The sequence below is a fragment of the Anopheles arabiensis genome, chromosome 2 (genome assembly GCF_016920715.1).
Source record: "Anopheles arabiensis isolate DONGOLA chromosome 2, AaraD3, whole genome shotgun sequence".
Taxonomy (NCBI): Eukaryota; Metazoa; Arthropoda; class Insecta; order Diptera; family Culicidae; genus Anopheles; species Anopheles arabiensis.
The window spans coordinates 96759128-96777508 of record NC_053517.1 but is presented as its reverse complement, the minus strand read 5'-3'; the positions used below and the strand labels follow the sequence as shown (position 1 = coordinate 96777508).

The 18381-nt window shown below is 45.6% G+C and overlaps 1 protein-coding gene across 6 annotated transcripts in view; it reads right to left on the bottom strand.

Annotated features, from left to right (window-relative positions):
* The window catches only part of LOC120898750 (tyrosine-protein kinase Src42A), an 89723-nt gene that overhangs the window by 10972 nt on the left and 60370 nt on the right, over nt 1-18381 (bottom strand). The gene's annotated exons all lie outside the window — the stretch shown is intronic.

The window sequence follows — 18381 nt, the reverse complement described above, 5'->3', positions numbered from 1 at the left end:
CCACAAATACACATTAGAGAACCTTGTGTCGATATTTTAATGATTGGAGCATACCATTAAGCACTGTGTGTGACACGAAGGCAGTGTGTTTACAGAAAAAGAGTATATTTTGAACAGGCTCAACCTTTTATTGACCCAGACAATCGAATAGGAACACCAAATAACTGAACAATACTCAAGTACAGGCCGGACAAACACTACGTGTTCTCCTTTATATTTCCTCTAACCTAATAACATTCATTACAAAAAACCTAATTGCATTACAAAAACAAGGTGTAAAATTCATAGGAAATCATAAAGCGACATTAAAGGGTAAAATTGTAACACGCGCGAAAAAAAGGGCAACACATTCCGATGGTGTTAGGAGGGCTTGATTGCAGTTGCCATCCCAGCAACCACCACCACCACCACCACTACCTACACTACTCTACTGCCGGACTTCATTTGCTGGAATGAACGACCGCAACAACTCCCCGAAGGAAAGGCCCGGAGGAAAGTTAATTAGCGCCTGCCACACGCAACCGAAACATCATAGGGCCGGCAGCAGCCGCTGCCCATGGGTGTCGTTGGAAATTGTCCATTTTGGACAGGTGACTATCATGCAGGCGGACGTGGCCAATCTAGACCACGTGTGGTAGACCCCTTATACGGCGGCGGTTGACGGGCGGGCTGGCAGGATGGCCATTTCTCCCATCACAGCACGCCAATCGCTCCCAAAGGGCCGAGGGGAGAGTGAGCGCGCGCGCGCCACCCGCTTGTTACGAAGAAAGTCTATAATTACCCAGCACTACTACCCATCCCTTGCAGGCAGGCAGCCAGGCAGGGTGTGTATTAGATACATTTCCCGTACCGCGCCTTCCATCGCAGCTCTGCTCCTTTTTGCTTCTCTTACCACAGGATGGGCGATCAGCGTTTGACATATACAGGGGCAGTGATGAGGATGGTGGTGGCAAATCTGCATCTCTGTGGTACGGTTAAAAAAAAGCTAATCATACAAATACGGCGGGCCCGGGTGTGCATAATTCGCAACGATAAGGCTCGCAGCAGCAGCAGCAGCAGCGCGACCCTATCTCGCCCTTAATTGGCATCAGGGCGGCAGATGCATTTTTGCCCATTTCGCAACGCAACTCCGGGTGAGGTGGAGACAAAATGGTCCCCATCCTTACGAGTGACATAAGCTGCGTTTTGCCTTCCAGGCCCTTACGCCGAACCTTGCCGCTCTTAACACTATGAAGCGTTTTTGGAAAGCTCTCGACATGGGGGGCTTGTCGATGTATTAAACAATTTCTATTGGAGTACAACCACCCAAAGCGGTTGATGATGATGCTCCTCTCCGCACAATGTGACAATGGGGAATGTTTTGCAATTTTCCACCGATCGAAAAGGACCATCATTTTTTTCTTTGCCATCCACAAATAGATGGTGTTGTTGTTAGGGGACACATTCGTGTCTTACACATCTAATTGGGAACTAGTTTCTAGTGTTGGTGGCTGGAAATTTATGCGTACAACAAGATAGTGTGGATAGTGTTTGCGTTGGCAATTGTCGAGCAGTGCGCCCCACAGGTTTCGGTGAGATGATCACGCGTGCATCATGTGTGTTTCTCACGCATTGCGGCAACTGATGTAGTTTGTGCCGAGGGGATCAATTATCGACACAAAGTGCAGGTTAAAAATAACGCCACATTAAATCAGCCTGTTTTGCGGCGGGGAGAGAGATGTAGCAGAGCGATGAAGTGGTGGTGGTGGTGCAACAGTATCAAAGCCCCGCCGCGGCTAAGTGTATCATCATCATCCGGTGGCGTGCGAGTAGAATCACTGTAAACCCTGTGCAGGCTTACATAAAACCCAAGCCCGAACAGGATGAAAGCACACTGTTTCCATGGGTACAAGATCATCATTGGCATAAATAATAATCAATGATGTACATGCTCGAATAAGCAACAAGCGTGTAACCGAGCTTTAATCTTGCCAGCGCTTGTCGGCACTTGCCGGCAAAAGAGTAATTGTTTTGCACACAATTTATCTGGACATCTACAAAAGATAAGCTAAATCCATTGCTAAATTATTCGAAATAAGCGAATTAATTTGCCACGACCGCGAGACGCTCGGTGCCATCCACATCCGTTCGATGCAATTAATATCTTTCGATGCAGCACACGATGTGTGGCGCAGACAAATTGTGAACCCTCCTCTCTCTATCGTCTCTCTAGCAGCAAGCTTTGAGACAACAGTAACTATGTACGGGGCTCAATTTACGCATCAATCAGACCCTGCTCAGACCTGTTCAGGTTCCAAGTTCGTGACTGTATGATAAAGCACAAAAATTCGCACACACGATAAAATGCACGCAATTAGCAAAAAAAAGAGGGTTACTTCTACACAGTTGCGCCTTGTCGATGATGATTCCGCACGAGACGGCGAGCCCTGTGCGCTGCTGCTGTTTATTTAATTTATTGTTTTGTTTCGTGCTGCTGCCATCATATGGCTGATAGACAGCGAGACGAAACTCACAACTCATGGGACAATTATTTGTTTGTCAGATTGTGTTCAGCCACTCTATACTGCACTATGTATGTGTGTGTTTACTGGTAATTATATGCCCTCAGTTGTTGAATGTAATGCTGCTGGTTTGGTTGGTTGGCGCCAAAACAAAAATTGATTGTAAGAAAAAAAAAACAAACCCAAAGAGCAATAAACCACACACGTTAACGTTGAAGTGTCTGGAGCTTATTTGCATTAAGCAATAAAAATGAGAAAAAAAAAACTAGTCTAAATGAACGCGTAAAAAGGTGTGTTAAACACGAAAACGGTACGTAATTGTGTACGGTAATTGGAAGCACTTTGGCAGCTTAGCGAATTGTGACAGACACATCTTTTTGTTATCGTCAGTTGCTTTGTTCGGAAGAGAGCACAGACACACCAGACAGCACAAAATAGAAAGAGATCTTTGCGATTTTCCCTTATTGAATTAGAGACACATGACAAAGAGGAGGAGTTTGATCAAAATCATCACACACACACACACGCGCGCGTGGTACCTGTAAATTGCCATTAATTTACATTTATGCACGGCTTATCAGGCTTAGCTTGGAAATTACAACATTGCAACCCCGAGAGCGTGAAATTGTGCAAATGTGAGGCTAAAAATAGCTTACAAGTGGAAATTTTTCAAACCAACCACCATCGTGCATCCGCCGACAATGAAATGTCGCCTCCCTAACCGGGGAGGTGACGACGATCGGCTGATAGGGCGTGAAAACTTTCCACCATTTTCCAGAACAGTCACCAGACAAAAGCAGACAGATCGCAGATAGGGTGAGTGATGTACAGTGGCGCTGATCTTTATTTTTAATGTCGGTGTTTGTGCCACTATTGAAAAGGCAAAACAACAGCGAAAAACAAGAACGATGGTCGTTAAAATGAGGGTACAAACATGTATAGAATTTCTGGAAAATGCCACACGTTTCTGTTGGAGGGATTTTCCAGCTTAGAAGTTCGCTTTTATTGCTGGAATTACGTAACAGCGTTGTTTATGAGGCTGTGGAGAAGTAAAGCAAACAATGTAAGTAAAAAAGCATAAATACACACACCCCCACAGAAGCAACAATGGCGGTGCAAACGGAGCTTCAAAATGTTGCTTTGCATCATCAATATTTTGATATTTAATTTCTTCAACATACCACAATCATTACATCATCGAGGCGAAATAATTTTCGCTGAGATCAGCGTGGCAGCTCATCATCTCTGCCTCTGTGGCGGTTGTGTTACAGGGTTTCCCACGATTTATTGGTCAGTTCCCATGATTTTTTGGTGCGTTCCCACGATTTTTTGGTCGTATCCCATAGATTTTTGGTTCGTTCCCATAATTTATTGGTATTTTCCGATTGGATATCAATACAATTGCACCAACAAATTCTGGGAAACGACCAAAAAACCGTGGGAACGCACCAAACAAACATGGGAACCCACCAAAAATTGATGGGAACCAACCAATAAATCGTGGGAAACCCTGTAAAGGCAAAGCCTTAATTTCAAATTGCTCAGTTGCTCAATTCTTAAGACTCATCCGATCTATTCTGGTGCGATTCCGTGCGTTGTTTGATTTTCGCTGTCGACGGGTGTGTGAATGCTCTTTGCATCCGTGTCTTGACGCAACTGTTGGGAAGAATTTGCTGTAAATGCTGGAAGCCCAACACGAATAGGAACAGTCTGAAGCTCATTGAAGGAAGGTATTCGTGTGGCAAAAAAAAAGAAGCCTGTGTAAATCCAAACACAGCAACGCGGAAAGACTCAACCCGGACCGTGATGGCGCGATCGAAAGAGAAATCAACCGGCGGACGGACGAAAACAGTAGCAATGATGAAGCGATTAACGAAGAATTGTGAAGATCATTCCGTTTAATTGAATTATCGTGGCTAAGGTGTGGCGTAGTTCTTTCCGGGATTTTCAGCAGTGGGAATTGTGAGATGTTACTGAGTATGGAAAGAATTTTGTTTGAAGCTTTCTGATTCCTCTATTGCAAATCTAAATCTAATGCAAGGTTGAGCTTTGCGTAATGTGGTGAAATGCTTTCCGAACTGGAGAGCAAGCAGTGAGACATTAAACGACTTATTTCATTATCAAAATCTCTTTGTCCGTCCGAAAGCAATACGCAAATGATTAATAGACCTCCCTGCTTGTACTGCTGCCGTTTGGCATTTGTTTGGCACAGTTGAGGGCAGGCAAAATTCGCACATTATTAAACAGCACACACTGCTAATACAAACACAGATTGAATGGCGTGCGATCAATTGAACGGACGAACTAGAGACGCAAAAAACAAATTACATGCAATTTATACGCTGGGCGTTGAGTAATCCACAATACCCTAATAAAAAAAGCCTCTTACATCGGCCCAGCGGCACCAACTCGGAGTTAATTTGCACTTTTGGGCAGGCAAACGATGACGGTATAAATAAAGCATGTATAGACACACGCAGTTCACGCAGAAAAAAAGGGATCGTGCATTTGAAAATGAGACTAATCACGGTTGGCGGGCGGTGTAGGCTTAACCCGGCGCCGCCGTCATCAGGCCTACCGGTGTTCCGTGTGTGCCGGAAGTGTGAGATCACCAGCACCGCTAAAGACAAATGACCATTAGTTGCGCAGTTAGAAAAATATTGTTTTGCAAAAAAAGATGATGAAAAAATGGCTTCATATAGGATGTTATTTTTACAGTTATGAAGTCATATTTATATTAAGTTCACGATACAGAGTTGAAAGGAGCTTTTCCACTAATTGAGAGATTTAAAATAACTATCCTTAGATGGATAGAATCATTATTGTATTTGTCTATGTTACGATTAAGAAGTAAAACTAAAAATAGTATAATAAATATAATAAGCAAAAAGAATGTAAAGATGGCTTAGGTTTGAAAAAAAAAAAACAAAATAAAATAAAACAAAAATTTGAATAAAACAAAACAAATGAAACAAAAAAATGCTTTTTTGAATAAAACAAAGCCGATACCATCCAACAAAAAAAAAAGATAAAACACTAAACCAAATTGAGCTATTCTACGATGGAAAAAAGACAAATAGCAAGAGATTTACATGAACAGTTACAACAATATATCCTTTACAAATGCATGAAAATTAAACGAAGAAGCGAGAAAGTTCTTCTAAATACAAAAATTTAGTAGAATTAATTAAATCAACAAGAAAGGATGTAAAGATAAGTTAAGATTGATCAGAAACTTATGAAACGAAACCAATGAATCGAAAAGAATGAACCAATTCATGATATTTTAAATAAAACTAAAACAATATAATGAAAAAAAAAAACTAAATTAAACTAAGCTACTCCACGATAGAACAAAGGCAAAGCGCAAAAGATGAACATGAACAGCTAAAACACAACTATAAATGTCTCCTTCACAAATGCACGGTAGACACTTTCTCACACAATCGTCTGGCATTTGACCAAAAACGGAAAACTTATGTGCTCATTACACGACCGCCCCGATAAACTCACCGCGATAAAGTGTGAGCCCATATAATTGGCCACTTTATTGCGGACAAACCCAGCTTGTGCAGCGGACTCTAATTCGACCCGAGGAGCAACAGAACAACAGAAGAACACACACTGCATTATGCACTCCAAAAGAAAGCATTTATTTGGGAGCGAAATAAACCCAACCCAACAGACAATACGACAGTGCAAACGAATGGGTGGTAGTGGCGACCTATTGGCGTCATAATTCCTCCCCAACAATGCTGCTGCTGCTGCTGCTGAATTTGCAGGTCGATGTGGCCAACCAATGCACCATAATCCCCCATCTTCCCCTCCCCGTCTAGCAGGTGGATGTGCCAAAAAGCAGACACGCACGCACGTGTACATTGGAGCTATGGTGCCAATCGGAGGTTTTCGCACGTCACAGTGGCCAATGCCAAATGCACCGATAAGGGTAACTGAAAACAGGGGACAGAGAGAGACAGGGGGCGCAGCCGAGTTCCAACTGGGCCATAAAGCAACAGAGTGAATGGGGGAGTGGGGTGGTAGATTGTTTGAAGTGCAATTGCACACTGTTTGGCATAGTTTTGTGTTTTGTTGTTTCTCCACTTTTTGTAGATGAGGGTTGAACCCGTAAAAACAAATGCATTACTGTTTTATCTATTTTCGTGTGTGTGTGTGTTTTTTTTTCAAATCGCTTCGAGCAGGGTTAAAGCACTGGAAAGAATTTCAACGATGCGTGAAACAAAGCACTGACTTTTCCATCCCTACTTTTCCCCCAACTGGATCCGCCAATAAAAATTATGAATTATTTTGACAGCCAACAACGAGGGTGGCGATGACCTAGGCAAGCCGTAAAAGAGCATTGTGCGTTGACCTCGTTTTCCATCGCTGCAGCAGCAGTTGTCGCACAGAACTGCACCAACCCCCGCTTCAACCCCTTCCACCACACCTCCATTGTTGCTTTTTGCATATCAGTCGTCGCCACGTGGCCGATATGCGTAATGGGGTTGTGATGGGCTTGTTTCCTTCCATCCGCTCGGTCGGGGAGGTTACAAAACGCGCTTTGCCCATGTGTCACCACCGACTGTGTGTGTACGGGGCTTCTCCTCCGCAATGTGTCACTGAGAACCGCGCGACCGCCATGTGTTTGTGTTCTCTTCTCTGACCTTCCGCTCCCCCGTCTGCTGAATGTTTTATTGTGCGATTATGACGATGTTGATGATGATGATGCACGGGACGCGGAGATGTGTTAAAGATTCGCATTAGTGCGGATGGTAAGCAGAGGGCACCACCGGCGCACGACAATGAAGAGGAAATAAATGTTTCTCCACTGTTCTTTTTTTTTTCTGCAAAACACACAAATGCTGCACACACATAATTGCATCACACACGTCCGGCCACGAGGAGGTCGGTCCATCATGCGGCGAGGAAATCGAAATATTAAACGTGCCGTTCCGTGGGAGGGTAAATTAGCTTGCGCGAATGGCTGCTTCATGCTCGTCAAGGGAGTATGAGTCGTTAATCGGCAACGGTCGCTAATGGATCGTGTGTGTGTGTGTGTGTGTGTCCTTTCGGAAAAGGATGTAAATTAACACCACCCCACAGGCAATGTGTAAATAGTGTAAAAGTAATCGACAAATGGCCTTTTTTAGCGTAGTAAATGCGTTAAAAGCTCGCTTTATTGTAATGATATTTTAAAAAGGGGTAAATCAAACTGTTGAGTGGTATTAATTTCAATTCGCAGTATTTATTACACGTAGTCGCGTTTATCTAGATTGCACCAAGATCATTAAAAAAGAGAAGGCAATTATGTGCACAAAAAAAGCCAAACCACGCAATCTTATTTTGCCCATCCCGATTTCTAGTGACGCAGGAAGAATGAGCTGCATTCGCGTGCACGGGGATGAAGCGATGAAGTTAAATCAATCAATTCAAGCGCCTACCCTGTCATTAGAACGTCTTGATCGGGCTGCAAAAAAGGCTACACGGATAGAGCTAATAGGCTCACGAGCGAATCGAAAAAAAAACAAAACAAAAAACAATCTAACGACCACCGGACGCAGGAGCAGCCTTCCAGGGCGGCGGAAGATGCACCGAAACGATCGTACGCCCAATAGTAATTGCACATCAAAAGTCACATTTTCAACCACGTTTTGCCGCCAGCTGGGGCCTGTGAGAATGGGCTGACGACGGACGAGCAGAGTCATAATTGGATTGAGCGTCGTGCCAGTGTTTCGAACTCATCCTTTACTGCTGCTGTTGCTGCTGCTGCTTTGTGTCCGTTCAATTCAATCGCAATTCGTCGATGGGAAAAATAATCTCGCAACAAACAAACGAACCCTACACTTCACTCCATCCGTACTCGTTTTCCGTCCCTCCAACACCGCGTCAACAGGGAGCTTGGTCGATTCTAATCACTATCAATTCCGTTGCTGCAGCAGCATGTGCGCTCGATAATTGGCGAAAAATATGCACGAGATGCGCGCAATGCAATCGGCGAGATGCATCCGCGGAGTAAGTGTAATGTTTCGCACACACAGGCTGCCACGCAAAAATAAGATCACGATCGTTACAAAGGCACGGGACAGGGTGGATGAAGTGTGAGAAAAATAGAGGGAAGGAATCTATTGCATCCAAAACCTCTTGACTGTTGATTCGTGTCTCGCGACTTTGGCATCGAGTTGATCGAGTTTGGATGAATTTAATTCGCACGATTTTGGTGCTACCCACTTCCCCTGAAGAGTCAAGGTTGCCAATGTTTTGGTTTGGTTTGTTTGTGAAGCGCTACATAGAACGGTAGCAGTTTCTCATCCCTACCCCCTTCCTCCCTGGGAGCAGGTTTTGAAATTTGGAATCGCGTTTGATTGGAAAAAGAGGTGTGGTGTCTCGTCCGTTCGTATGACCTCAAATTCGTCCCACAAGTAGCAAACACCTCGATCAATGTCTGGCGCCAGGGGAGTTGGCCTGTTCGTTTGGCGCCCGTGCTGAACATCTGTCTTGGTGAGCTCTTTAAATGTTAAAGCACTTCATCACCGCACGCAAGAGAGAGAGTCTGCCTGCTAATAACAGTGATGCGTTTGACAGGGGGGAATCAGAATCAATCCCAAAGGATTGATGCCGCTTGTACAGCAATCTATGCTGTATCTCCCGCATAAAAAGCAACACAAACACTTCCCTGTGGCCGTCCCTACTGTGCTGCTCCCGAGTGATGTGCCTATTCCCTTTACCCACTTTATGACACCCGGCGGACAATCGACAATACTGACATCAATCGAAGGTAGAGAGGCATGGGCAAGTTAAAAAACCAATAGACATACAATGAACACACACACACATATACAGAAGATACGATCAAATGATACGAATTGAAAATAAATGCTCCTTTATGTTGGCCCGGGTAACGAGTGAAAAACGGTACATAATCATGCTGCTTGCTTTGGAGGTAGGATCGCGATTAGGCGAAGAATGGCCGATAGAAAATGGTCAGATTTATCGACCATAGAAATGCTCGCCGGGAAAGAAAGTTGTCTGGCCGATCTGACCGATTGCAGAATAAATTTATGATTTCTTTAAACTCAGATGAACACGGAACGACTGTAGCCGTTCGCTGTCAATGGCTGTCGAAGATGCGAAGAAATCTGTTTAAGCTTTTATCGGCGAAACATTGCAAACTTTTCATTTGTGCATTAGAGATCTTTTCAATTAAGGGTTTCTATATTGTATTTTAAATTATTATGTTTAAAAAATTAAAAACATATCTAGTTTCCTGCATTTTTCTTTAGAAACGGAGTATTATTTGAGTCGTACAAAAAGAACACCTTTGGTCGATTTGAACACTGCAAAATTTTGAACGGCACAAAAATCGTTAGTTCTAAGCCATTTAGAGTGAATCGATTTAATAAATCGTAGCTAAATTATTAAGTAAAGCTAAGCCCCTCTAATTGCTTTATATTAAATAAACTGCGAAACTTATACAAAAGAAGAGATTATCATAATGGCTAACCCTGTTTAAATAAATTAACTTGATATAAAACGAAGCCAACTGGTTTTTATTTCTTGTCACTTTTCTGTTCTACACAAATTCCTAAGCTTAAGGCGTCTTCCCGTGATTAGAAAGGTAAACGAGAAGTTTTCACTCAAACAAATCTCCAAAGCATATTAACAGCACTCAACCCGACAGGAGAAGCACATGTTTACCAATGTTATTACGCTACTCTTCACGCGTTGTGCCGCACTAATGGCTCTTTTCACGCGCACCGCGTGAGCAGAGCAGTGTTTCTCTTCGCGTGTTTCGGGCAAGAACACCTCACACAACTGTCAAACGAACGATTGGACTGTTGGACGTTCGATTAATACACACACTGATGTCGCCAATATATGTGTGTGTGTGTGTGTTTTAGGGATGGAAATCAAAAGTTAGAAGCAAAAAAAGGGTGGAAGAGAAAAAACAAGCCACCACTATACGCCACCAGGCGGACGACACACCACACTCTCCACATTTTCGTACGAAACTAGGTTACGTTCACTTTTCTTCATCCGTCTCTGTCTTCGCGCCAGAGCCTCCATACACCGCAACCGAGCCTTTACTACTTTTTCCCGCAAAAAAACCCCCGATCGCGATCAGAAAATGCTGTATCGCTGAACAAGCAAACTTCTGACGACTACTGCGCGCTTCCGGTCGACAGTTTTGGGGCCTGCGACCCGGTGCGGCCTGGTTTGTCAGCCAGATTCAGTCTCATTGCAGCCCCACCACGCCGTGCAAAACATGTTTCGTGCTTGCAAGCAGAATCTGAAATGTTTTACATCGCCAAAAGAGAGACACAGTTACTAACCGGTGGCCAACCCTATCGTACGTAAAAAAAAAAAAATCTCCCAGCCTCCATTTAAGCGAGCATCCGTTTCTGCCTTTGCCAATCCATCCCACCACAACTTTGTAGCAGGTGCGAAATAGCGCAAACATGAAATAAAAAACCAACCCCAAGCGGCACGAAGAAATGTCGCAAAGGAAATGCGAACCGATGGCGCGATTAAGATCGCGATCGTGGCCGGCGCGCGCAAACTTGCCCTGCGCTAAAGGCAGAAATGCCGCCACGATCGTGTGCGCGCCCTCGGGGCAGGAAGAAAGTTATATGACAACTGCGCGAGATGAAACACGGATGCCCACAACACAACAGCACGGCAGAGAGGAGTTCAACACACACGGGCGGGCTTGTTGTTTTTGAGCGATGTCTTTTTGCGATCGCCACAGCAAAGCATGTAAAGCAGAGCAGTTGGCAAGGGTAAGGTGTGTGTGTGTGTGTGGCAGGGCCGTCGCCAGAAGGAAGCAAGCAAAACAAGTCGTGTGGCCTGCTAAAAATAGCAAATGGCAGTTCGCGTGTCGCGAGCATCGAGAGCGGGAACGACCATTTGTTGTGACTGTGTTAAGTAATGTAATTTGATTTCTGTCGCGCTGAATTGCCGTTCGGAAGGACGGACATGATGCTTCCCTCCGCGGACCATTCGTATGCGCCCGTGCGTGTGTGCCCTGCCGACGCCTCATCCCAGTTGATTTGTTTATCGCGACCAACTGTAATTGCACGACAATTACGCACATCACTACTGGCCCGGGCGAAAGGAGTTCTCGCTCCCCTATCGTGGGTATCATGATCAGAGCGCAGGCCTGTTCTGTGACTTCTGTGGGACGATGATACTGCTGCTACTGCTACTGTCATTTGAGCCGGAGCAAGATGGAGGCAAAAGCACCGTTAGCGTTATATTGCGTTTATGCATCCACATTCGAAACATAGTGGGACTGAGCAGTCCGACCGCGATCGTTTGGCGCTTTGCTACTTCGCGTGTGTGTCTGTTTTTATTTATTTATTTTTTTGCACGCTCGCTCGCGTATCTGGTAAAGCTGACAGAATTGCACAATCGTGGCCAATATAGTAGTGCTGGCGGGCGAAATCAAAACACTAATCGGTCCAGCACGGCATCGGTACCGGCCACAAGCGACCGCCGCCGAGCAGGCAAAGAAGAAAGACACGAGATTGTGTGCGACCGAAGCGACAGAAAATAGGCCATCGAAGGTGCTGGCATCGGCCCGAGTGCCCGGAGAGAAGATCATGTTATCATCATCATGGCCTGACGGTGTGGTGCCTGCCTGCCTGCCCTGATATGGGGCTGGCAGCGGAACGCATCTTCACATTCCGATCGCACTGGCGCACGGAAATGAGGTTAATGCGCAACGAAATAAATCTCGTCCTAACGCGGCGATTGGACACTGTTTTTCTTCCACATTTAAGGAAGCGAGCGAGGGCGAAAAAAAATGCGCAAAAAACGCGTGCTAGAATGATGAGGTTCGTCGCTTAAAGTCTTCCGTTTCGTTGATGACCGTTTCAACAGGATATTGTTTGGAAAAAAATAATAAAACATGCTTGGAAATCTCTTTCTTGTTTATGGGTGAAATTTTTGGATGCAATTGCTACTTCTATGAATCAATGAAAAAAAAAAAAACACAGATTAATCTTCATAAAAGAAAAAAAACGACGTTCGTCGCTTTAAGTCTTTTATGTTCACCATGAAGGTTTGATAGCAGAAAATGTGATAAATATTTTTCTTTAATTCGCGAAGAACACAATCTAGGCTGGCTGGTTGAAAAACTCTACCCACCTTTCCCCTCCCCCATTTCCAATTAATGAATAATCAATCCAAACGAATCAATTCGCAACCGCTTCCGTCCTCGAGAAGGGCGCCAGAAGAGGAACGAAACAAAACAACAAAAAACATGTTGCAGTGCTACTTGACCACATATTATTGGCGCGTTCCCTCGGGTCCATCGGTCAGAGCGGCCGGGTGGGTGGGGGAAGGAATGACGCTAATAATTTCTCTCGAAGAATTCCTTCGCTGCAAGGACGGTCGCACCACGTGAAAGCGCCTGGCGCCAGCCCACATCGAATGAAGCAATAGTTGAACGAATGAAAGAAAAAAAAACACAGCTGGACAGAGAGGAGTGCGGGGCGTTTCCCGAAGGTTGCTACCACACGCACGAGGAGACAAACAGGACAGGGGCAGAGAAAGGGGGGATCGTAATTTTGCTGCAAATGATATGGAATCCCGCACATAAACCTCTCTCCCTCCGCTTCACAGCTAGTTCCTTCCTCGTAGAGTGGCGCGACCTCGTGGCGATTCTCTGACTGTTTTTTTTTTTTGTTTTTTTGATGATGCTAACCACCCGATGATGCTGTTATTTGACGCTCCCCACGCATGGCCGATGGGGTGGTTAGTTTATTGAACGGTGAGCGAGACAGATGGATTTCCAGGGCCGTCGTCGGCGCCCGGCGCGCGAAGAGATGGCGCCGGTAAGATATGCAGGAGAAATGCACGGGAGAGGAGGCAACTAGAGGGGCGCATTTTTTTCGTCTCTCCCCTCCATCCGACCCGAGGGCACCGCGAGGAGAAGGCGATGAACTAATTTCTCGTGTGTTGGGGAAATACGCCCTGCCTGTCACACGGTTCGAGGAATCGAAAGAAACACGCGCGTAAGCTTTGCGCCCCGAACGATGATTACGGCTGTCATTCGCGATGAGCGCAGAGATCTTGTGTGTGTGGTTTAGAAGGTCCGGGTTCGCGTGAGCGATCGACCGTTTCCCGAGCCCCCGTGTGTCGGTCCGCCGGAAGGAAGTTAGCATTAAGAAGGTGAAGGATAAACAAAGTTTTTCCCCGTGCCACAGCGATGTTGAGATGGAATTGTTGTTGTTATTTGCCTACGTTTTACCACACGGCTGTGAATGGGGCGTCAAAAGGGCTCGGAAAAGGGTGTCATCTTTCGACCCACATAAAGTTCACACACACACTAATGGTGAAAGTGATTTGGGGGGTGCTTTTGTTGCGGGTTCGATCTGCGAGCCGAGAAATTACCTGGCAGCAATTCCGAAGCCTGCGATTGTGTGGTTGCTTCTGCGGCACAAACAGAAAGAATGACATTTACAATTACTGTGCGTGTGTGTGGCACCATTATTATCTGCACAAACAACACGGCGGCGGCGGTGGTGACGAGCCGCCTGCGCCGCCACTTTCACGCCATAGACACCGCCATCAGTCAGCGAGGGGCGCAGTAGCTGCTGTGGCTGTGCTCATTATAAACCCATTTGCCGGGTTGGCTTATCGTTTGGCAGCGGCGAATGGGACTCGAATCGAACGGTAGCTGGGTGCAACAATTGGCAAAATTGTTTCAGATTGTGCAACACAAAAACGGAGCGCGAACAACAAATATACAATCGAAACATTGAAGTGTCGACATTGGGCTAAACACAATGCACGCAGCTCCCACAGCGTGGCATGTTTTCACCATTGGCATACCATCATCAAGTGTGAGCTCTGTTTCACCGTTGTGGATTGTTACCAGCGCGTCATAAATCCCGCCGGACAATCTGCCCAAAACTCTGATCTGTCCAGAGCAAAGGCTCACTGCATAGCGCGCGCGCTCGGTGTAATAATCTTGGCGCCGCCTGACACGCCACCGACTTTTGATTTGTGTCGGCGAACTTTTGTCGATTTGTCGCCATCGCCTTACGCCCAAAGGGGGACATTGGTAAAGAGCATTTGTTGGAAGAAATTGAATTTCTACACATGAACGGTCGTACACGCCGTGGCACGCCGGGCAACACGCGGATCGTGATTCGCACTAAATATAAGCAAATAACGAAACAAAAATAGGCAACGGCGCACAGCAACATAACAAAATCGCGCACCGCACCGGTCGCGTCAGCTGACCACCACTGGGCTAAACGCCGATTGCCCAGCCGCTGGTGGAAGCCACCAACGGGGGACCAACCTCCACCAACCAAGGTGGCACAATGGTGCAGGTGCGGGCACAGGCCAGCAGTTGCGTAATGGGCCTATTGCGAGGTGGATAAATTTATCAACCTGTCAACGGTGGTATCGGTTATCGTTGCTGCTGCATCAGCGCCGTCGTCGTTGTCGTCCACGATGCACTTGAACCGCAAACCACAGTCGCACGGTGCAGTTCGCAGCTAGCTTGCTGGTACATTAACTACCCTTATCTGTAATGCTGCTGCAGTGAATATAATAATTGTGACGTCACCGGAATATCGCCATGTAGTTTTTTGAGCGGTTTTTTTTTCTCTCACCTGCAATGCCAAATCGCGTTTGCGATGCGTTGGAAATCCCAACGCAACCCGTCTTTTGCAGAGAACGGTGTTCTAAATGTCGCCCTCGCAAACATGGAAGAGAATTTGGCGGAACTGGTTTTGCGCTTCATAGAGGGGAAGTTTCGTTTTGAACACGCGAAAAATCCATGAGCGACAAGCGGGAAATAACCTTGCGTAGGTTGAGTGGATTAACTGAATGTTGTGCAATATTTATGATAGCTTAGATAGATAATCATTTTACATCGTTTTCGAGCCCAAATAAACAATGTTGAGCTGCTTTTGTACATTATTCAACCATAAGTACCTTAATTTAGGCTTGAAAACGGTTAAAGTTCTAGCTTCATGTGAAATTGGACTAGTTTTATGGTGTTTTAGTTGTATGTATTTTTGTTTTTAGGAACTATTTTTATGTTTTTTTGTAATGTCATTTATTCGTGCATTTTTAATAAATTGAAACAAGCATTTGGTTTCAACTTCCTAGGTGTCAGCCAGTTAAAATTTGATAAATTCAATACAATCCATCAATCAGAGCTTCATAGAAAAGGTTTTTGCGAAGCTTTCCAAACGAAATGTCAATTATCAACATTTAAAATCCACCAAAAAGACATAAAAGCAGGAATTTATTAAATATTGACCATAGACAACATTGAATTACAAATAGCCTGGAAGGAATGACGAATCTCTTCATATAAAATGCCGTCATTTTCAAAACACAATGTGAAGCATCCGGGGGTAAGGTAAGTCGTGCACATTCCATTGATAGAATTAATCGCACAGCAATTAGCGATCGGTTGCAAAAAAAAAAGGTTAAAACTGCGCTTCCGTCACCCTGCTGAGAAATTAAAACAGAAAAAGACACACACAACGCTTCCTCATAAGGCAAATTTCCATGTTTAAGCCATAGCAAAATGAATGAAATTTCCGCAGTAGCAAACCAGTCTCCTCCCGTTTGCGCGCTCGATAGGGAGGGGGAGCTAACAGCACACCTAGCAACAGCTGCAACCATCACACCACACAACAATACCAGCTTCTAAACACTTCATTCATAAAAGTGTGATTTGCTGCTGCACGCAACGTGGTGCACAATCTTGTGTGCTTGATCAGTTGATTTCTCTGCCTTCGAAAATCGGTCACGACAACACGAGGAGGCGGTGGTGGCAGAGCTCCAGAGAATAGCAAAGCAAACGAAAAAAAAAAACCCACCATGAATCACAAACCTGTGAGCGTCGCTCAATTAGCAGCACAGCGCGATGTAAACGCGATGAGCAAAAAGGGTGTTGTTGGAGATGATATTAGGTGTGTTCTCTGCTTAGTCCGTTTGCACGCCGGCCAGCTTTTGCTTAACCAAACACACGCGATCACGCGTGAAACTTTAGCTCAATTGCTGTTTCATTTGAAGCGAAGTTTAGCCTTTTGTTCCTGTAAAACCCCAGCAGCGCGTCAATTGCATACTTCACACCGTCCGGAAAGTGAAACTCGACTGTTGCACGGGCGACACACATCGCTGGTACCAGAGCGCATAATACCTTCACTGTAAGCTACGAACGATTGTGTCCTTCGTCGCCGGCTCGAGCAGCACATGGCATTTTCGCGTACAAAGAACAAACGGGCATGGGGTTCGCGGCAAGCAAATTTACGGCAGCGACCTTACGTTTTGGCACTGTGGTACGGCTCTCATAAGCATGGCAACACTGAATGGGCAAAATTGGAACGACAAAACAACAGAAAAACAACTTCTTAAACACGATAGATCTTCTCCGTCCCCTTCACCGTTGGAAAACCGTACCGATGAAATAGTACTAGGTTGCGAGGTTGCGGCCGCAGCCTTGCCGTCCCGTACGGCCAGCCAAACTCAGCTGTCCCGTGCTGCCAGCAGCATGCCTCTTGTCAGTCAGTCAGTCAAATACCTGGCTCTGTTGGACATGGCTCGACGCGATGGCTGACAACGTTGATGGATCGCATAAGTTATTCTTCACTATCGCTGAGCGCGCACGCGTTTATAACCTGTCACACACACACTTTGCGAGCGATGTGGCCGTTTTCACCGTGTATATGCTTTGCAAACGTTGGCAAATGGATTTATGGTACCATCTCTCCATCGGTGTGTCGGTCGTTCGTTGGTAGAAGAATGCATAAAAATGAAAGTTATTGATATGGCGCGAATTGACACGATGTCAAGTGGCAAGCGAACCAGTTTCCTTTCATTACAGTGAAGCGATAGTGCCCGAGGAATGGCAAGTTAAACTTGAGTGATAAAAAAAAAAAACAAATGCTTTAAAAGCTAGTTGAGTGCTTCGTGATTCGTAAGAAAATTTGCTTAATTTTGCCACCGTTTACCAATGTTGGATTTTTTCGTTAAATTTTATCCAAAATAATGATATTTGTTCAATCTGTTTCAAACTAGTTGAGAACATCATGTTCAAATGCACTTACACGACATAAAACTGTTCGCTGATGCATCGTTAACTGCGCTTGCCAACACGAAGGGTCATTCGCTTTACATCCGCACAGCTTCAACCCCGCTGCAACGTCCACTTCCGTCGAGCGATTTTCAAATACCCATTTGTTTTTGTTTCTCTGCTTTCCCTGCTCACCACCACAGAGGAGGTTCGGTCTAACCATTAGAGCATATTTTAACGCAGCAAGGCATGCGGTGTCCCCTTGGAAGGAGAGTAAGTAGAAGGCGTATCCCTTCCCATATCTCGTCAATCATGAGCGTCAGCAATTCCTCCGACGAGCGGGCTCTCCGCGAGCGCATCGAAGCAATGGAGATGAGACTTGTTTCTACAGCCCCCCCGCCGGGACCACATAGCTCATACCGCCGCAACAGCCGCACTGGGAGTATCCACTGGACGATAAATATGCAATAGATAACTAATAATATTTCCCCCGCCCAACCCACTGCTCCTTTCCAGGCAGGCGCCAGATGCTTCGTCGATCGTCGAACGCTTCCCAGCACAAATCGATCCCCCCACAGCCCTGTCCCTCGCCGATCCGTTTGTTACCCGCCTGTCCAGATTGGTTAGTTCAGGCGAGCGTGTGGAAAAAGTGGAGAAAGGTTGCAGCGGCCGTGTCACGGTTTGCCACCAGGCTCGCCGAGTAGACCGCGCCAGAAGTCAGGGCGCGGATCCGAGCGCCTGCTATTTTTAGCGATGCATTTTTTCTTTTCTAATTAAAATGCAGCAAATCGCCCGCTTTGATAAGCGACAGCCAGCGGGCAGGAAATGAGGTGCGCA